Source organism: Mauremys reevesii, linkage group 7 (genome assembly GCF_016161935.1).
Source record: "Mauremys reevesii isolate NIE-2019 linkage group 7, ASM1616193v1, whole genome shotgun sequence".
Taxonomy (NCBI): Eukaryota; Metazoa; Chordata; order Testudines; family Geoemydidae; genus Mauremys; species Mauremys reevesii.
In genome coordinates this window covers 82,332,606-82,360,097 of record NC_052629.1, presented here as the reverse complement: position 1 = coordinate 82,360,097, position 27,492 = coordinate 82,332,606, and the positions used below count along the sequence as shown (strand labels likewise).

Below are 27,492 nucleotides of genomic sequence, written 5' to 3'. Positions count from 1 at the left end.
TGGCACTTCAGATCAGCTGTATGTGCCAAACAATGGAAACTTCCTTAAAACTGTGGAGCTGATGGCTGAGTTTGATTCTGTACTCAGGAACATCTAAGAAGAGTCACCACCCAAGAAATGTACACACACCACTACCTTGGAAAAACAATTCAAAATGAGATCACACAGTTCCTGGCAGCAAAAGCCAAATAGAAGATTGTGGCGGATCTGAAGTCAGCAAGATATTACTCTGTTATTCTGGACTGCACACCTGACATCAGCCATACAGAACAAATGACTTTAATGGTGCATTATGTAACAACAACCGCCTAGTGAGAATGTCCCTGCAATGGTGATGTCAGAGAGTATTTTCTAGAATTTGACACTGATGATACTACAGGAGCTGGTATGACAAATGTGCTTCTTAAAAAGCTGGAAGATATGGGAATTGCGATAGCTAACATGAGAGGTCAGGGCTACGATAATGGTGCCAACATGAGAGGAAAGAACAGAGGAATGCAGACACAGATCTGAGAGTTACACCCTGGAGCTTTTTTTGTCCCATGCAGTTCTCATTGACTGAACTTGGTGGTCAGTGATGCAGCATCAGCTTCTGGTGAGGCTGCTGAATTTTTAAATGTAATTCAAAGCATCTATGTATTTTTCTCTGCATCAACTCATTGATGGGAAATTTTGAAGTGACATTTGGGAACAGCCTCTCTGACACTGAAACCACTGAGTGCCACACGATGGGAAAGTCGAGTGGAGGCGATAAAGCCTATCAAACACCAAATTGGGAAGAGAGATGATGCCATAGTTGCCATTATGGAGTATAATGATATGATAGGAACTGTTCATGGGAGAACAGTGGCAGAGGGAAATGGAATCACCAGAAACATACATAACTTCACATTTCTGTGTGGCTTAGTGTTGTGGCATGACATACTGTTTGAAATAAATATTGTAAGCAAGAGACTCCAAGATATTGACCTTGATATATCTGGTGCAATGGAACAACTGGACAAAGCAGTCACACCTACAGTCTTACCGGTCAGATGAGGGATTTCAAAACATTCTGAAGAGTGCACAGAAGTTGACAGAGGAACTTCACACTGAAGCTATTTTCCCACCCATTCAAAAATACAAGAGTCACTGAAGAAGACAACATTTTAATTACGAGGCATGAGATAATCCCATAAGAGACCCCAAACAACAATTCAAAGTTGAATTCTTTACCAGGTGCTAGATTGAGCAATACAGTCAGTTGAAGAATGTTTCATGCAGCACAAGGAACACAGCAGTATATTTGGGATGTTGTATGATATTTCAACGCTCCTCACTATACCTGAAGACCACCTACCTCACCAATGCAGGGCACTAGAGAGTGTTGACACATGATGACATGCACGTTATTGATGTGGGTCAGTGCTTCTCAAAGTTGGGCCGCCGCTTGTTCAGAGAAAGCCCCTGGCAGTCCAGGGCCGGTTTGTTTACCTTCCACGTCTACAGGTTCGGCCGATCATGGCTCCCACTGGCCGTGGTTCACCGCTCCAGGCCAATGGGGGCTGCGAGAAGTGGCGCAGGCCGAGGGATGTGCTGGCCACCCTTCCTGCAGCCCCTCGGCCGTACCAGCCTATGCTGCCTTACTTTCACTCCTGGTGCCAGGTTACACAGTGAGTCCATGACAGAGCTAGGAAGAGAACCCAGGGGTCCTGATCATCTTCTCAACAGTCTCTAGCCTATGACATTCTTGAATCAAGGAGCTGTGAGCTTTTGGTTTTTCAAAGATTTTGTCTCCCTTGATCGCCACTGTGCTTTGTAGGTTCTTGTAGGGTCTCCCTTCAATGAATTCTGGATCAGGCCCTAACTCCTAAGCTCTGAGCTGGTCTAGTGTTAGTACCCTGAGGTGTAATATAGAGCAATAGCTATACACGGTCATGAAAAGAGCCATCTTGCCATTCCTAGGTAGACTGAGCTATACCACACTTGTATCATTGCTTTAATTTATTGTTCTTAAAGTGCTTTGAGGCTTCTGTTCTAAATGTTTCTGTTTAAATTTCCACTTACCCCTTAAAGATGTCACTAGCGCTGACACTGCCTATGCTGTTAATATCTCTGACACATGTCAAATGAATCCTTTTCTTCGCTGGCTTTTCCCCCCTACTATGCTGCATAGATTTAGAATTTTTTTAGCTCACTACTTCGCTATCCTCCTCCACACAGTTTTCAGCACTCAGAAATCTTATATTTTAAACAACACAGTGCTCTGAGCTGATCCTATTACCATTTGCAGTAGTGTTTCCCCAGAGAATTATATAATCATAACCTGACTTCCTTAAGCAGCAGCTAACCATGCAACCTACGGCACTAAATTGGAGCTTAATTCTATTTTTTAAAACATTTGTAATTAACTTCCCCATGTTGTCTTGCCATCTTCTGAGCAGTTGGCTCCCTTTTAGGGTGACCAGATAGCAAGTGCGAAAAATCAGGACGGGGTGTGGGTAATAGGACCTTATACAAGAAAAAGACCAAAAAATCAGGACTGTCCCTATAAAATCAGGACATCTGGTCACCCTACTCCCTTTCCCTGATCTCCAGCCACTGTGATAGGAAGAAAACTACAGACCTTCTCTTCTCCATCTAGATATGGGATCACAAAACCTGCTGCTTAGCTGAGTCTTAGCATTTCATTCTCTTCATGGTCACGTAACGGGCATGCTAGGATTGCTGCTGTTCACTAGTTTTCTTGTCCTCCTTCTCCATCTACTTGTTTTTCTCCCTCAGTTGTTTCTCACAATATGTTCACACAGGGCCCAGACCTACCAAAATGCAGTCCTGATCCCTGACTGAGGGCTCTTGGTGCTACTGAAATGCAAACATAATAAAATAATAAACAGTAAGTAGGGCTGGTCAAAACATTTCCAGCAAAAAACTATTTATTTTTGACAGAGAATTGGTTTTTGATTAAACTAATTTTTTTTTGTGAGGAGTGTCAGCTTTCCATAGAAAATGATTTTTTTTGGTTAAAATCTGAAATATTTCAGTATAGAAATACTGCCATGGTGCTTTATGGGAACTGCTGTATGGTTGACTTAGGTCTCTATTCTCTTCTTTGAGCCAGGATCTCTGGCTGGACATCTCCCATGATGCACCATGGCCAGGGAGTCCCATGGCATACCACCTCCCTCTTGAATAGGTGAGACCATGATGCATTATGGAAGATGTAGTTTGGCCAGGGAGGGGAATGGGAGCATAAGACACACAACGACGCCTCCCAAGATGCACCACAGCAGTATTCTGAAATCTAAATATTTTGGGTTTTGGCTAAAATTTGTCAAGTTTCTAATTTCTGATGAAAACCCAAAAGTTTTTCATTGGTAACAAGATCAGTTTTTGACCAGCTCTAATAATAAGTTCAGCATTGTGATTCTCTTCTCAGCTAATGTAACAGTAAGCAAAGCAAGGCACAGGGGTCTAGCATGATTCCGCATTCACCCACTCCAGTACCACAGGCTGTTTGCAAACATTAATTCCAACTGTGTAAAAGAATTAGCTTGGAGTGTATGTGTGTCCCTTCTGTGGGGATTTTCTCCAAACAGTCTAGCAAATGAGTTCCCTGACAGCAATGTTTGCTGAGATGGCAAACTGAATTTCTAGATGTTCGTAGAAAACAACATTAGAATACATAACGGCAAGCATTTACACCTGAAACCGGATTCTCACCCAGCTGGAGACTGAAAACATACCATGTAACTGATGTGTCCAGAACAGCTGGGCTTTGGAATCAAGGGAAAGGATTACAAATAGGGCCCTACCAAATTCACAGTCCATTTTGGTCAATTTCATGATCATAGGACTTTAAAAATAGTAAATTTCATGATTTCAGCTATTTAAATCTCAAATTTCATGGTGTTGTAATTGTAGGGGTCCTGATCCAAAAAGGAGTTATGGGGAGGTGGCAAGGTTATTGTGTGTGTGGGGAGGAGGGAGGGTGTTGCAGTACTGCTACTCTTACTTCTGCACTGCTGCTATTGGCGGTGATGCCTTCAAAGCTGAGCAGCTGGAGAGCAGCAGTGGCTGCTGGCTGGGAGCCCAGCTCTGAAGGCAGAGCCACCACCACCAGCAGCACAGATGTAAGTGTTGAGTCTGAACTTTTGATGAACTTAAACTTAACCCAGATTTGATGTCTCTGTCTGAAACTTTTAATCAAAGCTCTGACCTGCGAACTACTCATGACACCCCCCCTCCCCTTAAGTAGCCATCTCCCCTTTTGTCTTTTTAAATTTACATTTTAACCTGTTTTATCCTGTAGAATCTTGATTGATTATGCATGACCATTATGATCTGTTAATCACTTTGTTTACTTCTGTGTATAAATATTGATGCTCAACCCTAATAAACTTGCCACACTTACTCCGAAGCCTTTAAGCTAAGGATAGTGTGAGCCCGTTGATCAACGAAGTGTTGTCTGGTCTCTGACAGATTGTGAGCCCCATACCAACTCCGCACGAACTCGGGTGCTGGAGAGGTGAGTAAGGACTTGCTTTTTACCTAACAATTTGGGGGCTCGTCCGGGATTTCCTTCTGGTGCGGTGCCTCTGTCCAGTGGCCAGACCAATCATATACGAATTGGCAGGCGCCACGGGAGATTTCTCCCAGCCAATTCAATATTGAGGGGTCGTGTACTGGACAGCAGGATAAACGCCAGTTGGAGGGCTCCTGTCAGACACCATGGGTCAAGGGACTAGCGTGCCTCTTGAGAGTCCGCTGGGGATTGTAAATAAGTTATGGAACGAAGGGAAACTCCCAGTACAGACAGGAATGTCTAGGAGAAAGTTGTACACACTGTGTGTAAGGAATTGGACTGGGTATACCGCGGTATTGGCCGACCCGGAGATGAGGTGGCCTTCGTATGGCTCTTTCGAACAGGCTGCCTTAAGAGGAGTAAGGAGCCAGATCGAAAAAGACCATCCGGGACAGTTATGTTACTGGTTTTGTTGGGACACAGCAGCAGAGCTGTGGAAATCTTTAAAAATTATGGCAGTCAGGTATTCTCCCGAGAGTGAATCCCCTCCATGTTATTTCGATGAAGAGTATAAACCACGGCGTGTTTTGACTCGTCAGTTGGTCCCCACTGCACCTGCCCCTATTCCTCCGCAGGGGGGCTCTCTCCAGAGCGCAGAGGGGAATCTGCAGGACTCCAGATCGAAATCTCTGCAGAGGGATAAGGAGGAAATGGAAGGGCACACCTCGGGAGGAGTAATTACTAGGCAAAAGATCAAGCAGATGCAGCAGGATGCATACCCCTCCCCTGAGGATAGCCCAGAGGCTGCCTCCGCCAAACTTTTTGTGAGTAGAGAAATGCCTTTACAGGTGCACGACCAACCTTTTGTGGACAATAATGGCCAGTTACAACATACTAATATTGTGGAATATAAAGGATGGCTAGAATGGGACTTAAAAGAGTGGGGACGGTTGTCAGGGTCCTTTGGGGAAAATCCCCGAAAGATCACAGAACTTTTAGAAAGATTGTTTTCAAGTCATAATCCTACTTATACGGATGTAGATCAGTTGTTAAGTAGAGTTTTGACCGGAGAGGAACGTAGTAGATTGTGAATGGCAGAAAGGACATGGGGGGATAGCGATGCGGTTAATACCACTTGGATGGATAGGCGGGATCAAGCCGCCAGCTGGAATCCCCTAGACTGGAGTCAGCAAAGGCTGACTCAGCTGCGGACAGATCGAGAGCGATTGTTAGAGAGACTCAAAGAAATGGCTCGCCGCTTGCCTAATCAGGCTAAGTTCATGCAGATTCGGCAGGAATCTGATGAGCCACCCAGAAAGTTCTGGTCGAGGCTATTGGAGGGGGCCCGAATGTTCACTCAAATGGATCCTGAGAGAGAAGCAGACCACCCTACTCTTATTTCGTTTTTTGTGAATCAGTCAGTACCTCCTGTAAGGGATTATTTCTTAAAGTTTCGCCCTGGTTCGGGAGGTGAGTCAGTCATGTCAGTGTTGGACGTAGCTGATTTTGCATGGAAGAAAGAAAGGAAAAGTAGTAAAAAGAAAGAGAAAAAGGAAAAATATAAGTTGATGGCTTTAGCTTTTCGCGGTGGTATTCGAGGCAGAAGCCGTAGCCGGGGATTTCAGGGTGCTCGGGAAAGAGGGTCCTGGCAACCCCAGCCACCAGGAAATTGTTTTCAGTGCGGACAGCCCGGTCACTTTAAACGTAAATGCCCCTGGGGACGCCCAGAGGGTCCGGTCGCATCCGCAGATACTTACACCAGGGACGAATACACCCCTGCACCACCAGCCCAGCCTGTTCCTCGGGCCTGGATCAACTACGGGCAACAGCAGCAGCTGCAGAAAACTCAGCCTTCTCAATGACGGTACCCCGGGGACGAAGGCAAACAATGTAATGGTCTTATTTCCTTAATGTCTTTAGCCGGCTCCTTCCTCACTTTCTCCCCTCCCAGCAAAGAGCCTTGTCTAACCCTTTCAGTCCAAGGACTGCCTGTCTCTTTCCTCATTGATACTGGAGCTACTTTCTCTCTTTTAAATCATGCCCCCTCTCCCTGGCTATCCTCTAAGGTTAAAACTGCAACTGGGGTGAAGGGCAACCCACAGTCTCTGGGACTCACTTTGCCTCTAAATGTTATTTATAATGATAAATGTTTTTCTCACCGATTTCTTTTTTCCCCAGCTTGTCCGATCCCTTTGATGGGCCGGAATTTACTCTGGAAGCTTGAGGCTACTTTAACCTGCACTCCTGAAGGGGTAGGATTATTAATGACAGTGTTAGGAAATTCGGCCCCAACTCAGGGTAATTGGGAACCCCCCCCCCCTCCCCTGACCTCACTGACTTGCCTTTAACCCTCTGGGGAATTTCTGACACTGATGTTGGCCTGCTCCTTTCGGCAGAGCCAGTAAGGATTCAAGTAAAGCCCTCCTTACCCCTCCCCGTCAGTCCCCCCAATACCCCCTGTCGCTGGAAGCCCGGAAGGGCATCCGCCCCATTATCGAGAAATTCATTGCACAAAAGCTAGTCCGCCCTCAGCGCACTCCCTGTAATACCCCTATACTGCCTGTCAAAAAGCATCCTAAAAAGGACGGAGACCCTATTCGTTGGCGCTTTGTACAGGATCTACGGGTTGTTAATCAGTATGTGGTCCCTCTTCATGCAGTAGTTCCTGATCCAGCTACTATCATCAGCCAAATCCCCTGGGATGCTAAGTGGTTCATTGTTATTAACTTAAAATCAGCCTTTTTCAGCATTCCTGTGCACCCAGACTCTCAATATCTCTTTGGTTTCACCTGGAAGGGACAAAGTTATGTCTGGCAACGACTTCCTCAAGGCTACAGAGACAGCCCCACGATTTTCAGCCAATGCCTCCGCCACGACTTGGAAGGCTTCACCAGTCCGCAGGGATCCACGTTAGTCCTATACGTAGATAACATCCTACTAGGTAACCGCGAAAAAGCCGCCCTCCGCATCGATGGTAAGGCACTTTTATTATACCTACACACCAGAGGCCACAAGGTAGACCCTAACAAGATTCAGTGGGTCTCACAAAAGGTCCGATATCTGGGCTTCCTGTTAACCCCAGAGGAAAAACAAATGGACCCAGTCCGCATAAAAACTATCCAAAACTGCCCTCTGCCAAACACCAAGAAACAACTTCGAGGTTTCTTAGAATTAATTGGCTTCTGTCGCCCCTGGTTGCCGTCCTGCGGGGAGTTGAGCAAACCGCTCCACCAACTCACTGCTAACCTTGCTCCTGACCCTTTGCAGTGGTCCCCAGACACGATCCAAGCCTTTCAGTTACTCAAGAACAGTGTGGCCTCCTCCATGTCTCTCCGCCCCCCCAATTACAGCAAACCCTTTCACCTTTTTGTCCACGAGAGGGGCGAAATTGCTAGTGGCGTCCTTACCCAGCTGAGCGGGCCCCACCATTTCCCGCTTGCTTTTTACTCTCAGCAGATCGACCCTGTCGCTCAGGGAACCCCATCTTGCACCCGGACTCTGGCAGCAGCTGCCCTGCTGATCACAAAGGCAAAGAGCCTGACCCTGGGTCATTTTACCACGGTCTGGACCTCTCATGCCTTGTCAGCCCTTCTGCATAAGGGCACGACCCAAGTCTTTTCGGCCCATCGTCAGCAGCAGCTAGAGGCCAAACTCCTAGAAGACACTAACCTAATTTTTAAAAGGTGTGGGCCCCTTAATCCAGCTACCTTGCTTCCTGACCTGCCAGTCCTCCAGGATCAGCACGACTGTGTGAAAGTAGTTCATAGCATCTTACAAATAAGGAACAACCTGTTTGATGTGCCACCTGACAATCCTGATTGCATCCTCTTCTCGGACGGAAGCTCCTTCTATGTTAATGGCAAGCGTTTCACCGGTTATGCAGTCACCTCTGAATGGGACATTCAAGAGGCCGCCTCACTGCCAGGCAACTGGGGAGCCCAAGCCGCCAAACTCTATGCCCTGGCCCGAGCTTGCCAGTTGGCCGCTGGTAAGACCGTTACCATTTTTACTGATAGCAAGTATGCTTTTGGAGTTGTGCATTGTCACATCCACCTCTGGAAGTTTCAAGGTTTCCAGACAGCTGCCGGTAAACCCATTCAGCACCTCCCCCTCATCCACAAGCTTTTGGACGCCCTCCAAGAACCCTCGGTCCTGGCTGTAGTTCACTGCCGGGCCCATACTAAAGATGATAGCCCCGTCACCCGTGGGAATGCCCTGGCTGACGCCTCCGCCAAAACGGCTGCCGTCTTACCCTTAGCCATGCCCACGTTGGCTATTGTAACCTCCTCCTTTACTGCACCGCACCCCGTACCGGTACCCGCTGCTGAACTACAGTCGTGGAAGAGCCTCGGAGCCACTCTGGTCAAAGGGACCTGGCTTATGCCGGATGGCCGAGCCTGCCTCCCTCGCTCCACATACCCCGTGGCAGTTCGCTGGCACCATGATAAGGGGGGTCACTATGGCACGCACGCCCTTGTGGACACCATCGCTCGCTTTTGGTATGCTCCAGGCATTCAACCCTACTGCCTGTCAATAGTGAAAGCATGCAGCACATGTCAGCGTAATGGACCTGCTCCGCCTCTTAACAAAATTAAGGGTGGAAGACCTCCACCTGCTGCTCCATTTCAACATCTTCAAATTGACTTTGCAGATATGCCAAAGGCTTTTGGGAAAAAGCACCTCCTTGTTTTGGTTTGCCCCCTGACTTCATGGGTCAAAGCTTTTCCTACTGCTAATTGTACTGCTGCCACAGTGGCAAAAATTCTCCTTAAAGACATTGTACCCCGTTTTGGCATCCCTCTCGTGCTTGACTCAGATCGCGGACCCCACTTTACTGGTAATGTCCTTGGCCATTTAGAACAAGGACTGGGCATTTCACACTCCTTTCATACACCCTATCACCCCCAGTCTAGCGGAAAAGTTGAGCGTATAAATAGGAAGCTTAAGCTTACATTGGCTAAATACTGTCAGGAAACAGGGTTAAAGTGGCCTCAGGTACTTCCCTTGGTCCTGTTTCACCTTCGTACTCACCCAACCCGTGTATTGGGATTATCCCCCTTTGAACTGCTCTATGGACACCCCCCTTTCAAAGGCGGGGCGCTACCACGTGCTGATGTTTCACTATTGGGAGGGGATCATATGACCGCGTGCCAGTTTCTCTCCCTACAGGCTCGCCTCCGTACCCTTTGGAAAGCCTCGCAGTTTTCCCAGACCGTGCCACTAGAAGAACAGATCCACCCATTCCAACCAGGGGACTTCGTCTGGGCCAAAAAAGTTCGTTCGTGGCGACACCCTCCAGCCGAGGTTTACTGGACCCCACCAGGTTCTTTTAACAACCCAGACTGCAGTGTTCCTGGAAGGACGCAAATCCTGGATCCACCACTCCCACGTCAAGCCAGCCGTAGTGGACCACAGTGACGGACCAGCAGCTCTTGCTACCACTGAGGACACTGACTCTGACCAGTGGACCAGCTTACCTCTTTCAGACATCAGACTTAAATTGACTCGAAAAAAATGAGAGGACCTTTTATTCTGACAACTGTATGTTTTTTATTATGCCTTTTTAGTTTATTTTCTGCTTATGAAGATAATGCTTTTATTAGATATTCCCACGAGGTTAAAACTCGTATTTTAGGAAATAGAAGTAATTGCTGGGTATGTACTCAATTTCCAGTAAATGCAGAACAGGGACTCCCCTTCACACCCATTCCCCTGACCACTGCTAATATGACTTGGATGCCACCGGCTAGAGTAAAAGATCCAGTCCAACACAATCTTACATGGGACAAAACAGGAGTGCCGATTAACAGATATCTCAGGGTAACAAATCAGACAGGATCACTGTGTTTTGTTAAAGAAAAGGGGTCAACTTTTGTGGGAACCAGTAAATGCAACATGTATTTTAATGGCACCGCCTTTAGTAAAAATCTTGGCTTCAAGCCTTGCGCATCCCACTTATCCCATATGTGGATCCCTCACCCCAATACAACTTTTTCATGGGTGGGCTGGTCTTATTAGCTTGAGGGGTGGTGTCATCCGTCTACAGGGACTACTAGAATCTTTAACCAATGAAACTGCGACCCTATTTGAGAATCAGTCCGGGGAAATGTCCCAACTGCGCCAGTTAGCTTTGCAAAACCAAATGGCTTTAGACATAATGTTAGCAGCCCAGGGAGAAACTTGCGCCCTCATAAATAAAGAATGCTGTGTTTTTGTAAATGACACCTACCCTGACACCTTTCAACGTACCAAACATCTAAGGAAAATGGCTAAGAACTACTCCTCTGGCCAGCCACCTTATGATTGGTGGGAAGCTTTATGAAATTGGCTGCCTGGATTTGGGTGGGTTAAAAAACTCTTGGTGGGTATTGTTGGGGCCATAGTAATCCTTATAATACTGTGTTGCTGTATTCAGTGTGTCCCCTCCCTCATAAACTCATGTGGGTCAGTTTATTCTTTTCCTACTTCAGCCAAAGGCCTTACTCTCTTCGAGTTGGCCCAGGCTGAAATTATAGCGCCCTTGGCTCCTTAAAATGGGGTGTAGCTTTTGGTAAATAGTTATCCCAAAGCTACAAATGGAGGAATGTTGAGTCTGAACTTTTGATGAACTTAAACTTAACCCAGATTTGATGTCTCTGTCTGAAACTTTTAATCAAAGCTCTGACCTGCGAACTACTCATGACACCCCCTCTCGCCTTAAGTAGCCATCTCCCCTTTTGTCTTTTTAAATTTACATTTTAACCTGTTTTATCCTGTAGAATCTTGATTGATTATGCATGACCATTATGATCTGTTAATCACTTTGTTTACTTCTGTGTATAAATACTGATGCTCAACCCTAATAAACTTGCCACACTTACTCCGAAGCCTTTAAGCTAAGGATGGTGTGAGCCCGTTGATCAACGAAGTGTTGTCTGGTCTCTGACAGATTGTGAGCCCCATACCAACTCCGCACGAACTCGGGTGCTGGAGAGGTGAGTAAGGACTTGCTTTTTACCTAACAAAAGGATGACATGATATGGTATTGCCCACCCTTACTTCTGCGCTTCTGCCTGCAGAGCTGGACCCTCGTCAGCAGCCACCACTCCCCAGCCCCCAGCTCTGAAGGCAGCAGCACAGAAGTAAGGGTGTGGTATTGCTACCCGTACTTCTGCGCTGCTACTGGCGGGGCGCTGCCTTCAGAGCTGGGCGCCTGGCCAGCAGCCGCCCCACTCCGTCTGTCCAGCTCTGAAATCAAGGCAGAACTAAGGGTGGCAATACCAGGTCCCCCCTAAAATAACCTTGTGACTCCCCAGCAACTCCCTTTTGGGTCAGGACCCCCAATTTGAGAAACCCTGGTCTCTCCTGTAAAATCTGTATAGTATAGAGTAAAAGTGCACAAGAGACCCGATTTCACAGTGGGAGACCAGATTTCACAGACACATTTTTCATGGCCACGAATTTAGTAGGGCCCTACCTATAAAACTGTACTAACAACCCCTTCATGTTCCATCCACCAGCCACAACACACACACATTGCCTCGATGAAGCAAATGGAAATTTGTGTGACAATCAGATTTGGAGCAGAAAGAAGAAAACAGTCTGAAGTTGACTTAAGCTCTGGCCAATTTCCTACTGTAACAATGCTGTGTCCTGTATGTATACAATAGCTCTTTCCATCTGTGGCCCTCCTCTTCGTCAACTCATTCCTTCCAGGAGGCCCACAAGAATTGACTTAATATAGTATTGCCAATGAATCTTTTAAAACTCTCCATGTTTCCTAAATTATATGTGACCATTGTGATTGATGAGGGCCGTGAATTGAATCCTGCTCTCCTGAGTGCTAAGCAATCACCCTAATGGTTGGACCATCCTTTCTCTCTTCCCTGTTCCTTTCCCTGCTTTTCCCACAGCATCCTGGCCTCTTGGTACCTCCTGTGGGTTACAAATGTTTCAGGGAAAGGATTGTCTGTGGGTATGGCTACACTTACAAATCTGCAGTGCTGGTAGTTGCAGTGCTGGTCGTCCAGCTGTGCAGGGCCAGCGCTGGTGTGTGGCCACACTCACAGCTACCAGCGCTGCAGTGTGGCCACATTTGCAGTATTTGCAGCGCTGTTGGGAGTGATGAATTATGGGCAGCTATCCCAGCATTCAAGTGGCAGCAATGTGCTTTTCAAAAGAGGGGTGTGTGGGGCAGTGTGACAGGGACCGGGATGGGGGGGGGGGGGAAGAGAGAGTGGATTTTTGGAACTGACACTGTGCAAAATCAGAAAATTTTCCCACCCCCTTACTGTTAACTGTAAACAGCCTGCATCCAACATACTCTCTTTCCCCCCTCTGCCCCCTCCCACCGTTTCTCTCAAGCAAAGCAAACACTCAACCCCTGTGAATGACTCCTTTTCTCGCTGCTGGTCAAGCAAAATGCAAACACTCAACCCCTGTGAATCACGCAGGGAGGAGGATCTCATTTGATTGTTCACAGATTGATCACAGCAAACAGGAGCTGATAAGCAGCTCCGTAGTAGCAACGGGGCTCCCGAGGTTCACAACAAAACAAAGAGAGGGTGCATAACAAAACAAAGGGAGTAATTTAGTTAAAAGCATTCTGGGATACACCCTTATACCCTGGAGGCCAATAACAGCGCTGGTGTGTGGCCACACTTGATGACCAGCGCTGCAATCCTTATTCCCCATGCTGAGTGAGGTGTATGGCCAGCGCTGCAGCCAGGGAGTTGCAGCACTGGAAGTGCCCTGCAGGTGTGGCCACTTACTAATTGCAGCGCTGGAAAGCCTCCACCAGCGCTGCAACTCGCAAGTGTAGCCATACCCTGTATTTTGGGGTCTTACGGCAGTGAGCACCATAAATAATAACAGGAGCTCTGGCAGGCTGAGAGCGCACAGACAAATGAGGGTCTTCCAGTTTGACTGACTGGTATAACCAGACTTTGGGAGACGCAGCCAAAACAAAAAACAGGCTTCCCTGCAACTGGCAACAAAGCGCTGTGATCTCATGGTGCCGAGCTTCCCATGACAAATATTATTGGTAAATATCAGCTGGAACAATTCAAAGAAAACTGCATGAGGGCCACATGGTTCATTCTCTCTTTCAAAAAAAAAAAAACCCTCTACCATACCCCACATTACAGGCCTGATTCATTGTACTCGGTGGAATTCTATAGCTAGAATTCAATGGATCACTCCTCATGGGATCATGCCATAATTACTCTAAACATTACAGCGCAGAGCCTTAGCTAGATCCGGCCCGGTGTTGTTATTGTTTAACATTTATATCACGGGAATGCCTAGAGGCCCCATTGTGCCAGTGCTATATAAACATATAATGAAAATCCTGGCTTCAAGAAGCTTACATTCTATGACAAAATAAAATGGGGATGAGACAAATAAGTGGGCAGGGAAGGGAGGGGGTATGTGGTAACAACAACAAAAATAGGATGTTTTAGCTCAAACTAGCTGTATGCACAATACTTGGTGATCACCACTTCTGAATGGCTATTTGCCTCTGGCCTAGTCCTCACCAGATGGATTGTATCTTACAGCAGTTACTTTGCAGTGTTATGGCCCATTACTGTAGCATAGTTTTCATAAGGGTAAGCGTGAACATGTTTCATTCTCAGCCAGCGGCTCTGATGCACGTGACACTGTAATGAGACTGTAACCAAGAGTGCCAGGCTAATGTAATAGAAGTAATGAAGATTAATCTCTCCCCCGAGAAGAGGACATACATGCCTTCTCTGAGACCTCGTGCGCTGCTACAGCATTTGGAGGGTCAAAACTGGGTCAGTGCAAGCTAATTAATAGCAAACGTATTTCTTGTTCTTAATTATGGGGTGGTGTACAGGGATTTCAAATGAGCATCTCATTTCTATTCCAGGAATGGCATTCCCATGTTGGAAACGGAGAGACGTTCAAGAAGGAACCGCTGACTGTACATCTGGCACAATCTTCCAGTGGGGATGCAGAGTAGGGGCTTTCCAGCATGATTTCATGCAAATCACTCGATCACATTGTGCCTCGGCTTCTCATCCATAAAATGAGGATAATAGTGGTCACTGCACCACATGCGCGATGCACTACTTCACTCTCATGGACATCCTCTGCACGAGGGGGAATTCCATCTGTTGCTTGAGAGGATGCAGTCCTGAAAGGTACTGAGGGCCCTCCATGCTCACTGAGTTTGGTTGGGATCAGCTGGGCAATCATTATCATATTTGTCTCTTAAGTCAGACCTGGCAACAATCTACTCATCAACTTCCTCCAGATGAGTAAAATAGCATCTGTTCTCGAGTTTCAGTATTCTTTTGGTTAAGGTGGGCAAAGAGATTTGGGATCTAGACTGGTAAGTGGTCAGGACATTTTTGCAAAGCTGTTGTAATTTAGCCATCTCAGGTTTTTACCATGTCAAAGAAACAAACAAGATGCAGGATGTGGAGGAGTTTCTACAGATTGCTCAGGTTTTGCTGCATGTTCTCACTTGAATTCTAACTGATCTTGGCTCTGAGCCCAGAATCAAGACTATCAACCATTTTAAAGTGATAAAGTTGATTTAATTTTCATGCAAGGTGCTTGATATCCAGGAAGAGCCATGATAAGCCTTTGATGTGAGCGTGGTAGGAGCATCCAAACTATTTAAGCTGGCTTTCTGGGAACAGCCTGGGTAGGATAATAAAGCTAATAAGTATTCAACAGGGGGTTGCTAAATGAATTGAGTTTCAGTAGCTGGCTAAGCTGCCACCATAACCTTTGGCAAAACTACAGGGGTCCAGTATAAATAAATACTAGTCTAAACAGGAAACAGTCCTGATGTCAGGAAAACAAGGCACAAGCAAGCAAGGGATTAGACAGCACCAACTACAACAAATAATATTGTACTGAGGCTTGCTAAAATCAACACGGAAAGCAACAGTAAATTCACCCCTGCAGGGAAAGAACAGCAAAAGCGGCTTAGACTTCGCCAGTTTCCAAGCCACACAACCATCAGTAGGCCCTCCTTCCAATTATTCTGTATTATACCCAGGGGTCTTTTCTATGCCAAAAAATATTCCGCAGAAGCCTGCTTTGCTTATGAGTATGATTCAAATCCCCTCATCAACCCAAGTCTCTTCATTCATAGGGTAACAATATTGGCAAAGTACTGTGCATAAGCCACTGAGCTCCTATTAGCCTCAGTGGGATTTGCACTGAGCACTATGAAAAATGCATCCCTCCAAGTTGTAACACCCCTGATTCTTACCCTCTTTTTTAGGGTTCCACATAGGGAATCATACAAGCCTATGTCTAGTGAGCAAATTTGGAATCCTGGTCCCATTGGAGTCCTGTCATTGACTTCAATGGGAACAGGATTTCACTCATAGTATCTCTTCCTACACATATTCAAGGGTATTGGCCATAAGGTAATTTTATCCTCTCTCCATATCTGCAAAAAGGGCTAATCCTATTGGAAAGCTTTGGCCTTCAACGGTATCTTGGGGTGGTGAGTTCCACAGGTTAATTATGCATGATTTTGATCTCATTATCATCTTCCAAACCACACATGCAACCGTCCCCTAATTATAATCTGGGCATTATGAAAGTACGCCAAGAGGCTGACCAAGGTTTATATCACGGAGGCGTCCAGAATAGCTGGTTGGGACCAGCTTCATTAGGCAATTTGTTGCAAATACTTTTAATGAGATCATATTTGTACAAGGGTGCCAACATTTCAGGAAATAGTTCTCCTAGATACCTGCACTGCTCAGGTGGCTGAAGAGCCTCGGTTGGACAATATATCTGAAGCAGGGATATATACAGCATAACCACACGCATTGCTGTGCATTACCCTAGAGGCAGTCAAGTGTCTGGTAAAAAACACACACCTTCTCATGTGGCATTGCTAAGAATCTGGTAATACACATGCACCCACTGGGTCATATTGCCCCTTAGCAGGAATGCTTCTGCTCTAACCACAGCTCCTGTCATGTTATTGCTGACAGATAACATCTTAGTTTGATAACTTAGAAGTTCTGGCCTTAAAGGAAGGGATAGAAGAATTCCCCTAATAAACATGCTTGCTGCTCCTACTGATGGAATATAGACAGCTCTTTGCTTTGAGGCTAAGCACACAAACTAAATACTGGAATCTCTTCATCTGTAGATTTCAAAGCACTTCACACAGGAAGCAAACAGATGGAGAAAATGAGCAACAGAAAGATGAAGGGACTTGCCTAAGTTCAGCCAGGTCGGTGGCAGGGCTGGGACTAGAATCCAATCTCCCAATTTTCAGACCAGTGCCTTATCCACAGCGGCACACTGCCTGTCTCCTGGCATGACCTGGATTTTACCACACTTCTTGCTGACAGTCGTATCCAATAAGCCTGCAGCACATCATGGGGGATGATACCACCTTTTAGCCCATTCAATAACTCCAGTGCTAATGCTTTCCTCCTCTGAAAAGCCCAGGGAAACAGACAACAACTCAGAGTACAGTTAACCTTCTTGGAATCTCACTTCTTCTCTAAGAGCAGCACTGATTTTTTTTCCCTTTGTTTAATTACTCCCCAACCTTCTCACCCTCAGCTATTAATCAATACATCAATAATAATACAGGTTTTTTACTCCTATGGGACCTGATCCCCCATAGCATAAAACCAGAGTAAGGCAATTTCCATGGAATTGAAATCAAGGGAATGACACCAATGTAAGCCTGGGAAACTCTACCAGACCCACAGCAATCTCCCTCCCATGATCTTATGTTTAATTCACAACACACTTCAGAGAGATGAGTGACTTGTCCTAAGCCATGTAGGCAGTTAGTGGCGGGAACAGAACCCATTATAGCGGATTCTCAGGGGCTTGCTCAAAACAACTACGCCACACTCCTTTCTATTAAGAGAATTGGCAACATGGGAGCCTAGATTCTCTCACAACCCACTGAAGAGCTCACTTGAGTTACTGGAAATCAGGACTTCATTTCCCAGAACCTAGCCTGCTTGGAAGGAAATGCCAAATCTTCCAGTGCTTCCACCAAAGATGACATTTTTGAGATGGTTAAACAGGAGCTCGAGAGATGGGCAAACCTCTAATGCTTCTGTGTTGGGCTATGGTTCTGATAAGCACCGAACAACGTTTGGAAAAATATTTGAAGCCTCTGACCTGGTTTTGAAGATGCAAGGAATCTGATTCCAATTTCACTTACACTTGATCTCAGAGGAATTCCTTCTGATTCCCAGCACAGTAGAATCCTCAAACCCAAATTGGAAGTCTCCTGAGACAGGCACTCTCACAGCATGTTGGGCATTTGGCAGAAAGTGCACTAGATACAAGTCAAACATCTGGGCTTCTATTCTTGGGTCTACTACAGACCTTCAGCAAGTTGCTTCACTTCTCTGTGCCCGTTTCCCCACTCGCCTTTTAGCTATGGAGATTGCGAGCTCTTTTGGGCAGGGACCACCTCTAACAACTGTACAGTGCCTAGCAGAATGGAGCTGATCTAGGCACTGCTTTAACATAAGCATTAACCAAGGAAAGAGAAAAGCTTTGTGCCATAACAGGTGCATTTGTTTCTCCCCCTCAAAGAAGTTCCCTTTCAAGCACTAATTCACAAAACATCATTGCGACCGTGGTCGCTGGAGGGGCTTATGCTGAGAACGTTCAATCAGGGCAAACTGCAAAGAATAGGGCTTACTGGTTACCAAGAAGCTAAAATGCTGTTCCCTTTAAGCAATCCAGACTTTGGCTCCCACTCAGACAGTCAAGCCTATTTAGTGTGGGTTATTTAAAACCATATTCACTATATATAAAGTTCTACCAATCCCAAGGGATTGGACATATTACCCACCAGGCAGGGCCGGCTCCAGGGGTTTTGCCGCCCCAAGCAGCACCCCCCCCAAAAAAGCCGCGATCGCGATCTGCGGCAATTCAGCGGGAGGTCCTTCGCTCTGAATGGGGGTGAGGGACCCTCCGCCCAATTGCTGCCGAATCCCTGAAAGTGCCGCCCCACTCCCGAGTTGCCGCCCCAAGCACCTTCTTGATAAGCTGGTGCCTGGAGCCGGCCCTGCCACCAGGGCAATGAATACTTGAAATCTTGCCCAAATACATGCTTACAGCCAATTCTTATTAATTAAATCTAAAAGAAAGAGTTACTGTGGTTAAAAGATCATTATACACACAGATATGAATGAAGTTCTCAGGTGAGTTTCATAGTGGAGATGGTGAGGCTGCTGATTTATAAAAGTCCTTCCAGAATCAGTTCAATAGATTCTAGTCCAGTAGGCAGTTCGTGTGCAGAGTTTGTTCAAATTCTTCCACAAGAATTTGCAGGGATAATCCAGAATAGACCTGGAGACCTCAGTCTTGCAACTGTAACTTCCCCTGATAAAGTTTAAGCAGATCTGAGATAAAAGAAGATCCGGCCCCAGACCTTCTGTTATAGTTCCCAAGCAGCTAAGAAGCTTCTTGTCACAGCAGGACCTCCTCCTGAGGAAGAACAGGCAATGTAGCTCTTTGCTTTGAAGCTAATCTGCTATTTCCTATGCATACACAGGTACACTAGTTATGCTCCTTCACATAAGGCAATTAACCGAGGAAATTAATGATGATATTCACATTGTCTTCAGTTCTTACATTTTTGATCTTAAGGTTAACTGAATACAGATGCATACAGAATTAAGGCAATTAAGACATGAAAGGGAATTAGCATCTACAAGCTAATCCGGTTACACTATTAAACTTCTAACAAGATGTAGGTAAACAGACAAATACACTTAGTATCTAGCCTTTGATTCTCCAACAATACATATTAAATAATTTAGTCTACTTAACATGGCTTTGATAACTATCTAGAAGGAATGGCCCTGTTTACCATTTCAATACTTTTCTAATATGTCCTTAAAGGTTGATTTCGGGTCACTTAGCTTGCTGTTTGCTTACCTCCCTGGCTCAGCTTCACAATCATACTATCCCTCTGGGCAATACACATGCATGCCAACCCCCACAGCCCACACAGAGAGGGAATCTGAAGAAAATGAAGACTTGCTGCTCTCAACACACAGCAATGCAGAAAGCACTTCAGAATTGCATCTTGTCTGGTTGGAAGCCCAAGTGGAAGCAAATTCTTTGCACACAGAGCTGTCCTGCCACCTGCACAATCTCACAGAGGGAAAACATGTTGGGTCTAAAGAAAATTGATGACTTCACATATGTCCTTGCAAAGCTCCATTTTGGAAGATGACTGGTCCAGGAATAGTATCCAATGAACAGAACTTTGGCCTAGATAGCAGATCATGAGAAAAAGTGACCCCCACCCCTACTGCAGCCAGGCAGGCCTGCTGATGGGGGGGGGGAGAAGGTGCGGGGGGCAATTGCCCAGAGGCCCAGGCAACTTAAAAGGGCCTAGGGTCCCTGCCGCTGCTGCAGTAGTGGTGGCTGGGAGACCTGGGCCCTTTTAAAATTGCCTGGGCAAGCCACAGGGCTCCTAGGCTCAGGCTCCAGCGGGCCCCCTCCTCCCCCCACACCTCCCAGCAGCGGCGGGCCCCCCAATCAAGTCATCCCCGCCCCCATCAGTGCCTCCTGCCCACTGCTGTCAGCTGTTTGGCAGCGTGCCAGAGGCGCTGCGGGGCGGGGGAGGAGCCGGGGGTGGGAAGAGGCGGGCCAGGCCTGGGCGACGCATGGCCCAGATGCCAGGAGCAGAAGGGGCGGGACCAGCCCCTTCCAGCTGCTGAGACGCTGCTCTGCAGCCCTGCGCGGCAGTTGCCTGAGAAAGCCTGGCTGGGGAGGTGACTCCCGCTCCCTGCCCAGGCTCAGGTGCCCGTCCCCAGCAGCTGAGCCGGGTGGGGCTGCAGAACAGTGACCGGGAGGTGCTGGCGTTAAAAGCGGCTCCCTCCTGCTTCCCGCCTGGGTTGCCTGCAAGGGAGAGCAGTCAAACTTGCCGGGGGGGAGGGAGGGGGCGATAGGGGCAGTGGGAGGACAAAGCGCCCCCCACCCCCCTTCAGGTAGCATGGGGCAGGGAGAGTGTGGTGGCCCTGGGGTGGGCACGGGGGGAGGGAAGGGGAGACGCATGACCTGCCCTTTAAATCGTGCCCCCCCCACACACACACTATGGGGAGGCACCAGCTGTATATAGGGCACCCTCGGGGGAGGAGGCAGAAAGGGATGGGGTGGGGCATTGGGAGAAGGAGCCTAGGATGGAGCAGGAGGTCGAGCACTCCCTGGGAAATCTGGACGTGGGAGCCTATGTTTCTAGGTGCGCACAGGGTGGTACCGGCGGTGGAGAAGGCAGACAGGAGGGCATGTGGAAGCCCTGGCCATGCCGGAAGAGCACACCCAGCAACGCAGCCGGCCGCTCGCTGGGCACCAGCAGGGGCCCATTGACTGTTCTGCCCTAGGGCCCGGAATTGCTGTAGGCGGGCCTGACTGCAGGAGATGGACTTCCATTTTCCATCTTATTTTGTGCCTTGGATTATATTTGGCATGGGACTTATTAAAAAGGGAGCCTGCCTTCAACAAGCAAAGACCATCCTTTAGGAGGTCAAGTATGTATGTGTCCCATTAGAGATTCAAAGGTAAACCAACAGCTTAATGACACTATTTTAATTCTTGTACAGTTGATTACCACAGTGTCAGATTACAGCTGGGCAAAGCTTTTTGGATAAGTATCTTATGTGCCAAAAATTCAATGGGGGTGGGGTGTGGTGGGCAGTGGCTAGCTCTTGGCAAATTCAGTGAATAGTTTCAGCTGGAAAAAACTGAACATTTCTCCAAAACATCTAAATGGTTCATTTCAACATTTTTGGAATGAAACATTTATATGTTCCATCTCAAAGCAACGTTTCATTTAGCAATTTAGCTAGATTTATTTAAAAAAAAAAGAAAAGAAAAGGAGGGTAAAACCACCAGGAAAATGAAACAAAAATTAATTTCAAAACAAAATGTTATTTTGGTTTTTCATTTCACAGTGAGAAAAAAAAAATCAAACTGTTTCCATTTCAGCCCAACTTGAAATGAAGCTTTGTCCGGATTTTTCATTATGGTCACGAAACCAAAAAACCCCCCAACCAATTATTTGCTCAGCTCTACCTGTCACTGCCATCGTCCATGAACACGCCATGGAAATCCATGGACTTCTAGAGTTCTCGGTGACTAATGCATACCGCCAGAGGCGGTTCTAGGGATTTTGCCGCCCCAAGCACGGCAGGCAGGCTGCCTCCAGCGGTTTGCCTGTGGAGGGTCTGCTGGTCCAGCGGCTTCGGCGGACCTCCCGCAGGCACACCTGCAGGAGGTCCACAGAAGCTGTGGGACCAGCGGACCCTCTGCAGGCAAGCCGCGGAAGGCAGCCTGCCTGCTGCCCTCGCGGCGCCGGCAGAGTGCCCCCCCGCGGCTTGCCGCCCCAAGCACGCACTTGGCATGCTGGGGCCTGGAGCCGCCCCTGCATACAGCAGAAGCGTTCTGCTTGGAGATACTGGGACTGTTAATGATTGTGCAATATCAGTAAAAGGTGATCATATCAAAGGCAATCTGCATATTGGAAAAGTGCTCAATAGCTTTATTACAGTACAAACAGCAGAGCCTGTTTGCATGACCGGCCCATTACTGAATTGCAAACAGAATCCGCCTGTGTTTGTTTGAACAGTAGCATAGCAGCTAGCCAATTGCATATCCTGTGACTTCTGCTTTTTAATGAGGAGCAACACAATCTCCCATTAAACACATTCAGAAATTTTCCCCATCTTGTATTGACAAGGATTTAGGGAGAGTTACCTTCCTCTGGACCACTGAGCAGGAACCATCATCTCCTAGGGTCAGCTGAGCCCATGCCCAATGGTGAACACTCTGCAGACAGGTCCTGTTCCTTCCTGTCTCCTCGCTGTAGGTTTCTATATAGGGGTCTTCTGTCCCCTAGATGGGAACTCGCTGCACATGCATTGACAGAACAACAGATTCCCTTAACGTTTACAGTGATGCCTTTGGCTATTTCCTCAGGCATCAACTCCAATTGAAATTGAGGGGGATTTAGGTGCCTAACTATATTAGATCCCTTTGAAAATCCCAAATCTGGTTTTTTACATTGTGATTCTCCAGATAAAAACAGAACTTCCAAATATATAAAATAATTGGCACCAGTGCCAGTTTACACCAAATCTTCTTTGGACTCATCACTGTGCCATTCCCAACATTGGAAAGAGAAAAATTCCCTACATGTTCCACACCTTTGTAATACAAGTCAAAGTGCCTTGCGTGTATATTTTATGTACAGCCAAAGTGGACAGTTCTAACATCTGAACCAAATGGACACAGATGATCTATTCTGAACAGTATGGTAAGTGCCAAGTGTCACAGTTAACTGCACTTTTGAGCCCCCTTCTGGTCTTCCTTGAAGGCACCCACTGAAGGTTTCAGGCTACCAGCTGAGTGGAGACCCGTGTCCCTCTTCCTCCAGATTGGAGGTTGAGGCTTACAGGCACTCTGCACCTCACTATGATTTCCCCAGCAGGTCTGAGCAGGGCCCAACACCCAGGGTTAACCTTTCTCCAGGGGCTACAATGACTTATGTCAGTTACCAACCAGCCTGCACAATGCAAAACATCCGTTATTAACGTAAAAGGATTACAGAAGGAAATAAAACAATACAAGTTAATACCCGCAGCTTATCATCAGTCTTATGAGGTCCTAGTAGGCTAAAGTCCTTTCAACCCCTCTGCAAGGGATTGGGGGGGCCCATTGGCCAGAGGATCCAGTCTTTGTTGAATCAGAAGAAGGTCCTCTGTCAGTTTAAACTCAACCTTTTTATTCAAAAAAGCCTTTGCTTTGAGTGTTGGTCTCTGAAAACTCAGTTTGAACCAGTCTATTGGGGGCTGGGAGTGGTACCTCTCTGGACATGTTTACAACCTGAATGATTCACCTGAATCATCCCCCCCTCCCTTCCCATGTTTGGCTTCCAGAGGAGCTGTGGTAACCCTCCAACCTTGTATTTGCATACAATCCCTGGTCTGTAGTAATACATACACTTAGGACAGTAGGATCCCCAGATATACTGTATGTCATTGCAGTATCTGTCACACTGAGTTTTGCTACAGGTTAACTCCACAGCTTGCTTTTTAGTACATTTTCCAATTTTCAAGTTAATTGCAGGATCCCTGAAAGTTCTGAAACTGACAGACTCAAAGACTAACTCTCCCTTGTATCCTAAGAACCGGCCCTGCAGCGGCAGAGTCACCAATATGCCTCTGTCCGGGGCTGCAGGGCTGACTTTGAGGGGTGAGAGGGTAGATCAGCCTCCACGGCCCTTTCTGGCTTTGACTTTTGGGCTGAGATTGCAAGCAAAAGGAGGCCAGCTGGTACCAGCTGTGATGAGGACAGTGATGGGCAAAGTTCAGACTGCTCAGACGTTCATTTTAGCCCATATCCAAACAGCCTAAAGCTCTGGGGCCTACCAAATTTAAAACAGGCTTGACATTTTATAACAGCCCTTCTTGCAGAATTTCAACTCCTCTGCAGGACACGTGGACAATCTGAGTACTGCCAGATCTCAGATAAGGTTTACTGCATGAAGATTTGTGTTAGTTCTTGAATAATCCAGAAAGCTTCACATGTCCCTAGTCATTAGGGGCTTGACCCAAAGCCTACTGAAGTCAATGGAAGTCTTTGTGTTGACTTTGGCATGTTTTGAACCAGACTGTCGCACCTAGACTGCATCTGAAGTAGAATTGCCAACCCCTGAGACGCTAAATCCTCTTTAACTAATTTATCCAAACCAGTCCATCAGCTACACATAGAGAAAGGGCTGAGCTGTGGAGAGCAGACCCAGATCCAGTCTTTCCCCAATATTTAGGTGTGTTTGGATCCAGCAGTTTGGTTGGGCCCAGTGTAGAGACAGGAGCTAGTGGTGAAGTTTGGGCCTGGATCTAGTGCCAAACATCCACCCAACTTTGAAGTGTTTAGGTCCAGGGTGTTGGCTTGGACTCAGCTCATTATGAGCGAAATGACTTTTGCTGCTTTAGCACAGGCTTCCACGAAAATGCACATACATTATAAAACCATCGTGTAGCATGGACACTTTGCAGCGTCTCCACAAGAGAGGAACTGAAACAGCAAGGGACACTCCAGATCAGAAATGAGGTACCTTGGAAGAGATATAGGGAGGGGAAGTATGGGAAAAACAGTTTTGGGCCATAGAGGTCAGGACTCAGGTTCATAAGCAAATCTCTCTCTGGCTACTTAGGTGGGGATTTTCAAAGGATTATTATGGAGATAGGGCCCCAAACCCCATTATTAAATTGTGGGGATTGGGTACCTCACTCCCATAGATGCCTTTGAAGTTCATCACTGTGAAATCAGAGTGCCTTTGTGACCCTGGTAGCCCCTCAATTCCCACTGGCAGAGGGCCACCCTACTGTAACTCGCATGAGACCTAAACACTCACTATCCCTAACATACAATTGTCATAATACATATCTAAAAAGTGTTGTGTCAGGTATCATATGTAAACTGGTAACATCATTGCATGATGTATGTACAGATAGTGTGCAGAGAGTCGTGTGTGTGCCAGAAATATGTTCGTAAAATGTATTTGGGAGGCAGTGCACAAACCCAGCCAGCCTTTGACAAAGAAATGCGGATTTCCTTTTCTGACTGGCTTGACTATAGGCAGAGGACAGTGAAAGTACATTTACATATAAGATAATCAAAGCCATCAAGCTAATAAGTGGCAGCTGAGTGAGCACATCAGAGGGCAGAGCAGGCACCTCAGGAATCTGCCTGGCTCTTGAGGCAGAGACAATGGACTTTGAGTAATATAAGGGGAGCAGAAAGACATTCTAGTTATCCATCAGTTAAGGGACAAAAGAGGCTAGAGCTCTTGGACTCCATGAAAAGTGGATCCTTCAACCATGGGAGCTGAAGTCTCTGGGAACTACCTATAAATGAAAAATTGGCTGAGACCAAGATTTAATCCGTTAAGCGTTAGATGCTAGAAAGCATTCTTTATTTTGTTTGAACCATACCTGTCCTTTTCTCTTGCTTAGTATCACTTACATCTGTTTTTTGCTAATAAACTTATTCTGGTTTTATTACAAAACCTTCTTAACACAGTGTATTTAAGTACAGTGAGAGGCTTCAGCTAACCTCACACGCTGATGTGCGCACAGTCTCTTTGGAGGCAGCTAACTTAATTTCTGTGAGTGTCACACAGATACTGGACACTACAGCATCCCCGGAGAACTCAGGAGCTGGGATTATCTGACTGTTACTTGCAAGGCAAGGTTTACACTGAAAGAGTCTTGAGGAGTTTGTTGGTGAGGCAGAGAGCCGGGTGTGGCAGGGAGCTGACAGTCTAATCTCCAGCAAAGCTCTCACTTGCAGAGGAGTAACGGTGGCTCACAGTTCTGAGTGTCCTGACCAGAACGCCACAGCCTTACAAGAAAATAAAGAGGTGGCTTGGTGCTAATGGTTCCCTTTTCTTGGTCCCAGGGAAACAAGGGGTGAAATGGGGGAAGATTTGGGTTGGAAAGTGGTAAGGTTCCTGGTTGTCCTCATCTCTTCAACAAGGGAGCTGCACACCTGAAAAAGGCCTATCTTACCCTTGGTATGATCTGGAAGAGCTCAGCTGTCATGGATGGCAATGGCTGTAGAGAGAGAGGGGCAGTCCTTCAGGTATATCAGTCCCAACTTTTGGAAGGCTTGAGATATTTATGACCATGATCTTGACTGACAGTTCTTTCTCTGAGCCGATCTGTGTAGTACTCTACTCCTCACTGCAGGATCCAAACTGTACCAAGAGCCCAAATAGCCTCTGACCACGCTATCCCTCAGATTAGCTAATGCTTTCAAGTCTTTTCCTTTTTTTAAAGGTTAAAACTCACTGAGTTTCACAGCCCAAAAATATCAGTTAAAAAAAAAATCAATTGTAGCCAGTGTCCTCACACTTCTGCTATCCCAGTGCTGCTCTGCACTGTTTATGTGTGTAGCAGTGTGGGACTCACCCCTGCGGCGCCTCCTGCTGGTCATCCAGAGAATTAGCGTTTCCGGCCTCAGGAGCGCCCTCTGCAGGCCAGTGTCCCGCTTGCTGCTGGGCCCGAGTCCCTTCTGGACCCCGGTGCCCCTTTCAGGCTGGGGTCCTGCTCCCTGGCAGCACCCCCACAAATCTGGGTCTCCTCTCCCTGGGGAACCCCCACCCTTTATCCTCACCTTGCCTCAGTCTATGACCACTGCCAGTCACCAACTAGCCCCATTCCCTGGGGCAGACTGCAGTGTAAATGCCACTCATCACCAGCAAGGGGGTTTGGGGCCTGCTGCCTCTGCCTGCCCTTGGGCTGCCCCTCTGCAACCCCAGTACCTTCCTTGGCCTTTAAAAAGGCCTGCAGCCTGGGGGGTTTCTCGGCCAGAGCTCCCCAGACCCTCTGGCCTTCCCCAGCCCTGCTCCAGTCTTGTTATCCTCTCAGCTTCCAGGCAGCCAGGCCCTTCCCTCTCTACTGCAAGAGAGACTGTGTGCTCCTGGCCCACTGCCCTCTTATAAGGGCCAGCTGGGCCCTGATTGGGGCATGTCCGCATCTGTGGCTGGTTCCCCAATCAGCCCCGCTTTTCCTTCCCTGCCACAGCCCTCTCCCCAGGCTGTTTTAAGCCTTAAGACAGGAGCGGGTGACCACCCCGCTACAATGTGATACAGCTAAAAGTTCATGTGAGGATTGGGCTGCCCTATTGTGTTGAGGGCCTGTGTGACCTATCTTGCCAAGCGCCGGCGTATAGATTTTCTTGGAGCTTGCTGAGCCAGCCCTAGCGCTAACTGTCTGATCAAAGAAAAATCAAGACAGTGTGTTAAATAAGCAGGCTATTTCCCCACTTGCATGAGGAGCAAGGTTCAGCTACTTCAGAGAATAGGATGATTAGAGAATTTATTACCAAGACTTTGAAAATAGAATTTGTCATTTTAAATGTTAAGCTATGAGACTGGATCAATGAACATGGACAGATGACAGTTGTAGCACTGCAGTTCTACATGTTACTAGGGAAACCAGAATAGA

General features: G+C 47.0%; 1 long non-coding RNA gene across 1 annotated transcript in view; it reads right to left on the bottom strand.

Annotated features, from left to right (window-relative positions):
• LOC120409033 overlaps positions 1–27,492 on the bottom strand; it is a 65,698-nt gene that overhangs the window by 36,815 nt on the left and 1,391 nt on the right. The window contains exon 2 of the long non-coding RNA XR_005601063.1: positions 22,235–22,387. This is a non-coding gene — a long non-coding RNA (uncharacterized LOC120409033). The remainder of the gene's footprint in view (positions 1–22,234; positions 22,388–27,492) is intronic.